This window comes from Phasianus colchicus, chromosome 5 (assembly GCF_987193195.1).
Source record: "Phasianus colchicus chromosome 5, bPhaCol1.hap1.1, whole genome shotgun sequence".
In the NCBI taxonomy this organism is placed as follows: domain Eukaryota; kingdom Metazoa; phylum Chordata; class Aves; order Galliformes; family Phasianidae; genus Phasianus; species Phasianus colchicus.
This window is the reverse complement of record NC_143440.1, coordinates 32582501-32592500: the sequence shown is the minus strand read 5'-3', so window position 1 is coordinate 32592500 and position 10000 is coordinate 32582501. Positions and strand designations below refer to the sequence as shown.

The 10000-nt window shown below is 34.9% G+C and overlaps 1 protein-coding gene across 7 annotated transcripts in view; it reads left to right on the top strand.

Annotated features, from left to right (window-relative positions):
* CDIN1 (CDAN1 interacting nuclease 1) overlaps positions 1 to 10000 on the top strand; it is a 114222-nt gene that overhangs the window by 31449 nt on the left and 72773 nt on the right. The gene's annotated exons all lie outside the window — the stretch shown is intronic.

The window sequence follows — 10000 nt, the reverse complement described above, 5'->3', positions numbered from 1 at the left end:
CTTGCTGTTGTAGAACTCATAGAGCAACTAACAGTAAAATAATGCCATTAATAATTTTTTAAAGAGGATTATGGAGTGTGGACTAAAATTGTCTCCAAGTTGTTCAAATATAGTGGACACTTAACATGCTAGCTTTCTTCCATTCCAGAAAACAAGCTTCTTTAAAACTTTTTTTCTTCACCAGGTGCTTTGGTCTTAGGGTGGAGATTACTGTTATTAGATTCCCTATTTATGCAGTATTAATGCTGTTGCAATCAAAAAAACTATTGAATTCTCCACAGTTTTCTGGTGTCAAGTCATAATAGTGCTTAGAATTGACTTTTCAAGTACTTAGTGTTCTTTTAAAGTGTATTAAAGACAATTATATAAAGTAATTACCATTCCACTGAGGTGATGAAGCACAGTGTCAAAGAAGGGTACATGGTTTCTGGATAGGAACAAAATTTATCCTTTTAGTTTTTTTTGCAGGTCTTTTGTGCTTTTGTTGTAATATTATTATTTTTATTATTTTGAAACTAGTAGAGGAGCCATGTGTGTCAGTTTTCAGTCTGTCACAGGCTTCAGGTTCTACTAGGGTGCTGAAGAATTTGAAGAATGTGGTCTATCTATGCTTTGACTTAACCAAGTTCAAAACCTATTATTCAATCAAGCGCTGTAATAATTCTTTTGCCTATTACATTATTAAATAGCTCAGATTATTCTATCAATGTATGGAAGATTAACTCCAAACAAAACTGTGGGGCCCAGGGAAAAGGGTGCTTTCATAATGAAACTTTCTAAACCTAACATCGTAGATTGCAATTATCTCGGTAGTCCTAAAAATAAAATTGTTGTTGTCTATAAAATAGATACCTTCTGCATTTGCAATCTTAGAATCTTTGTAAGGTGTTAAATTCCAATTGTAAAGTAAATTCCAGATTACAAAGCAGTTTTCTAGGAGGGTTCTAATAAGTGAGGGAGATAATCAGTTCCTTCAGTCTACTGACCCTCCTTCTGTTAATAAAGCCCAGGTGTTTGTTGGTCTTCTCCATTGCCATATTACAGTGCTGGCTCACATTCAGCTTGCTGCCTCTCCAGGGCCCCCAGGTTTTTTTTTGTGGAGCTGCCTGGTCATGGGCCTGAGCAACGTGCTCTGGGTTTCCCTGCTGGAGCAGAGACTGGATCAGATGACCTTCAGGTGTCCCTTGCAACCTCAAACATTCAGTGAAGTTGAGCATTAGAGCAGAGCAGTGCTATTATTCATTGAATTGATTGAAATACATCCACAACATACTTGTCAATTGAAAGCAGTGAGATGGAAGACAAGAATTAGAAAACTTGTAAAACAAGCACTCTGCAGCATTACAAATTGCAGAGTGTAACTACAGTTATTAAATTTTAGACAGTATGTGTAATAAAAAGTAATTTAAAACTCTGACTTCAAGAGTGTCTAGTATTTTTATTGCAGCATACCTAAAAGTAATGTATTTGATCTGTGAATACTATGTAAATGTGAACTCCTTGTTTGTCAACAATCCTTAATATAGATAAAATTCATTTTAAATTTGCCTTACCTCTGTTAGAAAATGCTTCGTTCTTCACATTTTTAACTTATTTTCAGTCCTGGACAAGCTCTTACCCAAGAATACCAAATTGCTTAAATATTCAGGAATTAAAATATGTATTTGAATTTCTTATTCCATGTTTTTCCTTATTAAAAATTGTTAATACCTGTTATATACCGTAGGAATGTGCTTCACCTTATAAAAGTGTACTGCCATTGACTAATTATCAAAATGCTCTAATGCAGAATCCATAGAAGTGAGGACTTGGTTTCAGGCTTGGTAGCCTGGAGTTAGTTCAAATGCAGCACCTGTAAGCAACTTTAGTATGCACTTGTCAAATCTAGACAAGAAACAGGACCAATCAGTAATCTCTTAGGGTGTAAAAAAGCTAAATACAATAAATTACTGTTTGTAAATACAATCTTGGTTACAACAGCACCTTCAGTTTTTGTCTACTGAATACATGGAAAGTAAAAATTACAGGTGTACGGTAGGTATTGACAAGGTGCTGCTATACATTTTGGTGTTTTTTCCTGTTAATGAAATTTCATTCTAGGTAATTAGAATAAGGAAACAAAGTTTTTGGGGTTTTTTTTCTGAAGAGCTTTTTGCTTAGTAACTTATGACTGTGGTCCATTAAGTTTGCATTCTGTTGACTGACAGTTGATTTCACTGTTGGAAGAAGATAAAATTGCATAAATTACAGTTTCTTTGCACTTCCACACGCATTATTAAACACTGATTCTTGAGAAAGTGTCATTTTTAATACTGAATAATGATATTATTTCTTAACAAACATTTGAAGTTACTTTTAATTTTTCTATTTCTCCATCTCCTTATCTTTGGATTCATACTGATAAGACAGCGTGTTTTTTACAAAGATAGGACAAGAAATATAGCAGATGTTTAAACTATGCACCCAGAAGTAGAAGTCCTCTGTTAGGGGAAGATAAAAAATATATTTTTTAGGTTCCTCATTAGTCCTTCCTTTAGAAACCTTAGTGAAAATGAAAAGTCAGGAAGATAGAAACGATTCAATAAATTCATAATCCTCAAAACAAAAACAGATGAGACTTCTCTACTTGCATGTCTGCAATAGATTCTGCCCCAGAAAGCAGAGTATGGTCCATTTTTTAATCTGCTGTCAGTATTTTATCTGTTCTCCTTTTAGGAGTGGGGAATTATTTTTCTTCCTGTTAAGTCTGCTTTTTTAATTTGTCACATAATAGCTTGATGATGTAGGCAAGAACAGGTTACAGAATAGGTTTCAAATGAATATATTCAGAGCAAAGTTATCTTACTAATGAGAACTGGGTAACTGAATTAAAACATCCTCTGAAAAGAATGGGGAGTGGTTCTGGATACATGCACACAGATTATTTTCATACCGTGAAGACTTGGGTGAAGAAAGTACAGCAGAACAGGAGACTGCGGCTACAGTACAAATGAACAATTCTATTTAACTAGTTTTACTATATGCTTTCAACTTGAATGCTGGTGTATTTTAGTAAAGTTCTGGCCTTTCTTTTCTTGTTATATGAGAGAAAATATTTGATTTAATGTTTTTATTTCCAGTCATTCTGGACAGCATGCAATGCTGAATTGAAGTGAATGGTGCTGACATGATATAGCTTCTTATCACTACTTATCACCATCTTGATGATCTTGAAATACTAGCTTATTCACTAGCCATGCTTGGGTTTTAGTCCAGATATTATTCCCAGTTTACAGATGAAACAGTTGAACCATAAATAGGTTAATTTACTTGGCCGCAGTCCTGCGGAGAGCTTGTGTTGAAGCAAAGACAAGGATTCAATCTTACACTTGTCAGGCATGGATTTATGAGAGCTAGACTCTTCCAAATCTACATGTACCCTTTTCCTGCTTCTTCTTTAAACTAGATAGGGAAAAATGAATGAACAAAGAGTGAAGGGCAATTTTTCTTTTTGGCTTATATAAGTCTGGTGTTCACTTTTTCTAAGGAAATTCAAGAGCTTTTCTTTAACACTGAGCAAGCCTCAGTCTTCCTATTGTTGTATAAACGTCTGATAAATGCAACTTCAGTAGTGCACTGATAAATTGGTGCTAGAGAAAATTTTTCTTGAGATAGTATTGCTGAGAAAAGCTATTTGCCTTCAAATCCTGAAAGTTACATTTCTTTGTACTATTCTAACTTCTCTTTTTAGAGTGTGTTATAGAAAGCCAGTGTCCTGAGTAGCACATTCTGTGTTAAAAACTATGGATTGATGAGCTACCTGATCAGTATTATCTCATATTTTAGATCATGGCAATCCAATACAGTAAGTTGTTTATAGAAATGACCATCCTCAAACTAACATGAAGAAGATATCCTTTAGTGTGAGATTCATTCCTTCAAAAGCAGATACACTACTATATGGCTAAATATTGCTACTTCAGCATAATTTAACAGCAGTGCTGGGAATGCTGTCTTCTCTAAAAGTGGCTTTCACTGCAAATAATCTAATTTAAATTTCTCTTCAAGTTTTCTCCCTCACATGCATATAGTACAATGCTCAAATACAAGCATTAAATGTCTAGAACATCTTTCCAGCAGTTTTCTCCAAAATAACTATAGCATCAATTGTACTGAAGGAACTGAAGAAGCAATTCTTGACATAATTTTTCTGTATTTCAGAACGGCTGTGCTTGGGCAAACAGGATAAAAGCTAAATGCATGCTGAATGCAGTGCCTGAAGGGTGCTACTGAGATATCTCAATTAAAAAGTTGATTATGCAACAAAATATCAGAAGAATCATCTGCAAGGGAAATCCAAATATTTGATGTTCTCAGAACTGTCTTAAGCAGCCAATGTAATGCATTGAAGAAAGCAATGAAGAGCAGTCAGAAAAACACTGAAAAACAATTTGCTGAGAGCTGTGATTGTTTCCTTTTTCCAATGTAGATAAAATACCTCCTCCTCCTTTATTCTTATTCTCCTTTCTCTGAAGATGATGGAGCCTTCAGGCAATAACTACCTGAGTTTAATCATTTCTTTGACTAAGGAGACTGGAACCTGCTATTTGAAAGTCACTAGAAAATAAGCAGGTCAGAGAAGTATAATGCTGCCAGCTAAAATCTATTCTGATTTTTAAATGAGTAACTAAACATTAGTTAGACCACATCATGATGAAATTTATTTAGAAACCTCAGCTAGGAGGGGAAAACATGCTTCCTGGTCTTAGGGCGATCCTAGTTTCGGGGGCACGTGGCAATGCTTCATGATTTCATGGAGATCAACACTGTACTATTTGACACTGTTGAGGCTGTCAGAAAAATGTCATGATTATGCTCAGTAGCAGAACTCTGGTCCCCTATTGTATTAACCACACTGTACACAAAGCCATTGATCCACAGAAGGATCTGGAGGGCCACCAGGATGGTGAAGAGGCTGGAGCACTTGCCACGTGAGGAGAGTGAGTCTGATGGGACTGGACTTTTTCAGCTAGGAGAAGAGATGGGCTCAAGCTGCTGAACGGCAGCCAGGTTGGGGCCTGTGGAGAAAGAAGACAGAGCCAGGCTGCTGACAGCTGCTCGTGGCAGTAGTTTGAGAAACAACAGGTGTGAGATTAAACGAGACACAACTTAAACACTTTGAATAACTTGCTGACTGTAAATGTTACCTATTCTGTTTTTTATTTTCCTAAAGTAGATGCTTGTTACTTATAAAAATAATTTTGCAACAGAGGATTTCAAAGAGCACAGTTTTCTTGTGTAGTTAACTTCTGAATTTGTTTTGGTAGTCTTTAAAGTTGTGGTGTTGAAAAATACAGTGTTATTATCCAAAGTTTATTACATACATTTGAGTAAAAGAAGAAACATCATCTAGGTGTGATTACATAAGTCCTGTGTAAATCTGAAATTGAATGTAGTAACTGTAATTATCTAAAAGGAAGTTTATTACTCTGTGATAAAAACATCAAAATAATGATTGGGGCACCTACAAATCATGTGGAAGATCAAAAAGTTAGTCCTACATCATAGCTTGAGAATTTAGAAATTGTATTTTGATCTTAATTCACAATGGAGACATTGAAAACATATTTAGTAAGTGAACTATAGAACTTCTTAATTAAAAGTTAAAAATATTCCTCAGTAGTTTTCCCCAGTAATATAAGGAACTCATTTCCAATCCACATTGTGTGCATGGCTTTCTACTGATTGTTTTCTCTTTTTAAGGAAATATTAGTTTACTTAGATGCATTATTCAGATATACTAAACTTATCAGAAGTTTAATATATATTGCTCCCAAAAAATTCTTTGAGCTCAACTCTATTTGGGATGATGGGAAAAAAAAAAAAAAAAGAAAAAGAAAAAAAAAGGACCTTGACCTTTTTTCTCCTATGATTTACTATAACTCCATTCTGTATAGAAGTTTATCCTTCATTTATCCTACTATTTCTGAATTCCTTCCTGTAGTGTGAAGCTGTATGGCTGCATAACTCTAACGTATTGTTCTTTCCTTTTCTACCAAGCAAAGGTTTTGGTAGATTTTGCTGTGTTTTGTTTGTTGTTTTTTGTTTTTTGTTTTTAATACATATATTAATGTTCTGTACTTGTAAGAGAAGACAAAGTGAAAGAAACATGCCTATCTTGGGGAGCAAATGGCAGCGAGGGCTGTGTGTGTTCATTGCACAGTCTCAGACAAGTTATTCAGAATATTTCTTTCTTTTGTCGCTTCTTTGTAGATAAGAATTTCACTCTAATAGTTCTGCTGCTGTAGACAAGTACAACTTTAAACCTTTCTTCTTCTGCACTTATCCCATTAAGATAGGCCAGGAGAGTATTGCAGAATTTTGATGAATTTGTTCTTTTCAAATTACTCTTCCCAATGTACTGTGTATGTGTAGCCTTTTAATCTCAAATTCATTGAAACTTTTTTTAGTGTATGAGGTAGACTTTTTTAGTTTGACACCTGATCCTCAAGTAGGCACCAGAATAGATCTTTGGTAAAATGGTAGTTTTTACCATTGTGCAATTACAACATTACGTGTCTAATTAATGCGTTTTTGGCAGCATCACATTATGTATTAATGTGATAATTGTCATACCAGATCAATTAGTGATCTTTTCTCAATCACTAAATTGTTTAATTTGGATAACAGTTGTTAGAGCAATTAATGCAGCCCTAGTCATGATAGGTTTTGTAAAATTTCACTGGGAATATATTTCTCCCAACTCTGCCTCTGCAGTTAGAATTTAGTGTTGCTTCTCTCCATCATACTACAAAATGGGAGAACAATAAAGATTACTGTAAGTGTTGCCACCCTTCATAAAGAAACAAAATCAGCTACACATTGCTTCATTGCCTGGGATCCTGGTCTTGGCAGTAGGTAGTACTTGGTGTGTTGGCAAACTGTATTTTTTGTGTACTAGGATGTGAGGGTACAATGGTTCTCTGCTGTAGACTCTAACAGATAACCATTACTGCTTTTCTGTCACCCAAACAAGTTCTTAGAGCAAATACTGGCTTTTGTTCTGTATCTCTTATAAAATGATTATTCTTTTTGAGCATTGCTACTTCTTCCATTTGCTTTTCTTTTTAATTTGAATTCAGATATCCCAAATTCCAGCATTTTTTAGATCCAGTAATGTCTTTGACTCCAGTGTTTTGTAACAACTAATTTTGTAAACATATACCTTTGCATAGACAAAATAGTTTAAGTCTAAGTGATTTCTTCAGTTGCTGGAATGTCCACTGGTGTTCTGAAACTCAGCAGAAATGGTAAGCAGGCTTCTAAATTGTGTGATTTTCCTTCTTTTGTGTGTGTTTTTAAAATAAAATATTTCAGTCCACCAATGAGTCTTTTCTGTCTTTAAACCCCTGGTGCTTCCAGGGAACATATTTTATATAGGATGACAGAACTGAATCTGGTTATTCTAGACGAGTCTGTATCAGTAGGAGCTATCAGTTGTGAGGAATTTGGTGATATTTCCAAGTCCATGTCTTCCTCATCCTGATTAGTCAGTCACTAGGGAATGCTCAAACTCATTTCAGCAAATTTATAGACTAATGAAATGTGCAGATAACTGACCTGTTTCTTTCAATGTGCACTATTGGATATTATGATTTGGGAATGTTTTGTCTTTGCCTCCACTCTCTGAAGTCTCCAAATACTTTCCCGAATTCTGCACTTTTTCAGTAAGGAAATCCCATGCTTTAGATGATGGGAATTGGGACTGGGAATCTCAAGATGTCTTTTGTTTTTTCCTTACCTATTCCCCTTACCTGTACCCCAGTCTATTCCCTGTTGTAATTTCTTTCAGTAATCCTAGGAAGAAGGAAAGTTCAAATAATGGAAATAACTTCTTAAAAATAATTTCAAATAAATATTTTGAATCCTCAGTAATACAACTGTTCCTCAAATTTTCTTCTAGAATGTAGACTTTCTTGCCTGTCCCAAGTCCATTCTTAGTTTTGAAAATCAGATTTCCATCTGCTTTTCTGAAGAACTTCCATCTTTTTCCCTCCTTCACAAGTGATTCTTGATTCTCCTTTTTTTTCAGAGCTTTCCACTCCTACGCACTTCAAGGCAATATGAAAGATTGCTTTATTTACAGTTATTTTTTATATTTCTTTTCAGATGGGTAGTAACTCAACAAACACAATGAAGAAGCATACATGTAATTTAGAAAATTCTTATTCTCTGTACACTATTAAAAACATACATTCATCTAGCATTCTACTTTATGCTTGCCTTTCTTTCACTAAACTAACCAAGAGTGCAGCACTGAAAAGATATATGCAAGGCAGTCATGCACTTGACCTAAACTTCCAGCTGTATGGAGTTTGCAGCTTTTCAGTAGGTGCCAGTTTACTCATTTTCATCGACAGTATCATAACCAGATTCTGGCACATTTGAGTCCCTTATAACCTCACATTCTTTTGTTAAGGTCCTTACAAAAAAAATGTAAACAACCTGATTATTATTTGTCAGGTTATGCTACACCATCATTAATTTCTTCTGAGAGAAATTGGACATGTGTTTCTGCTCATTCTCAATCTAATTTTGATAGTGCTTTGGGATTATTTGTATGTGTGACTAATTAGTTTTCTTAGCTTCTACTATTAGATTTCAAATGTTCTTAGCGATCTTTCTTCTTCTTTAATTTGCTTTATTATGATGATTCCAAAAATTGCAAGGGATTAGTGATGTTCAACTTTCCTTTAAGCAATAGTATTGGTCATTCCTGAATTTAACACAGTCACTTAAGTGCTTGCTAGACTGACTGATCATTAAAAGCATGATACTGAATACAAAGTAGCAAGATTTTATTATGTAATTCCCTAATCCCTGCTAATTTATCTAAGCACATTGTTAGTATGAAAATTTACCGCCTTTCAAGTTTTTGCTTTTATTTGCTAGCATGCAGCTTCTTCCCAAAGCAGGTGTATTGCATAAGTAAAAGATTAAAAACTTGCCTAAAGGGACATATATTCCTATTAATGGAAAATCTTTATATCTTAATGAAAGTCATGTCAAGGATGTCTAAAGATGCTATGTGCAAATGCAACAGAATGGTTACAGGGTTTGCATTTTCAGTGCCTTTTGTTTGTTATGTTTGAGTAACATGTTAGTTTATAAACTGTGGTAAGATATTTATGTCTTAAGAATTTTTTAAAAACTGATTTTTAGGTGAACTAAGCTTTTCACTTACTCATCTAGTGAGTGGTATGTCAGTACTGACTAACGTTGTTATTTAGCAGATATCTGGTCTGTATTGTTGTCCAATAGGAAGGAAAGATAAGAGGAAACTGTTTTCTGGGAAATTAATCATTTATTGTCTCATTCCAGGCCTAGTATTGGTTGGGAGGTATAACTCTTTTAACCTGGGTAAATATGCCTCTGCAACCACTTGAAGATGGCAGATCATGTGTAATGAATAAGATCAAAGAAACACTGGAGCAAAATACATTTTCAGAATTCTTCACATCTTATTTTTGGTGGCAGCTTTTGAAACTCCAGAAGATAAAAATGCAAAGGATAAAGACTTTTTATACCAAAATTAAAAGACCCAAGAAATAAGATAGGAAAATAAAGGAATATTACATGTACATGTGATGCTCTGAAAGTAATTTCCTATTTTATTATGTTGGTCTACAATATCAGAGGCAAATGGGGGTGGCAGTAGAGGCTGAACCTTCCCACACATTTTGTTACTTTTTGTTGCTGTGAGACAGATGGTAGTAGAAGGGCAGTCTGACAAAGTGGCATCTGACATGGAAACGTCAAAGGTGTGGAATTGAATTGCTCCATGTGGAAAAAATGGCACCTATTGACTTCATTGGTGCTTGCTGAATGTCTACGGAGACCAAACTAGGGATAGGAGTACAGTGAGGTGGTGGGTGGTGTGTTTCAGCAGTGGTAACAGTAGCAATGGGTCACCTCTGCTAGTGCAGATTTTTATAAGCGTGTCACGCAGGCTCTTGTTCAT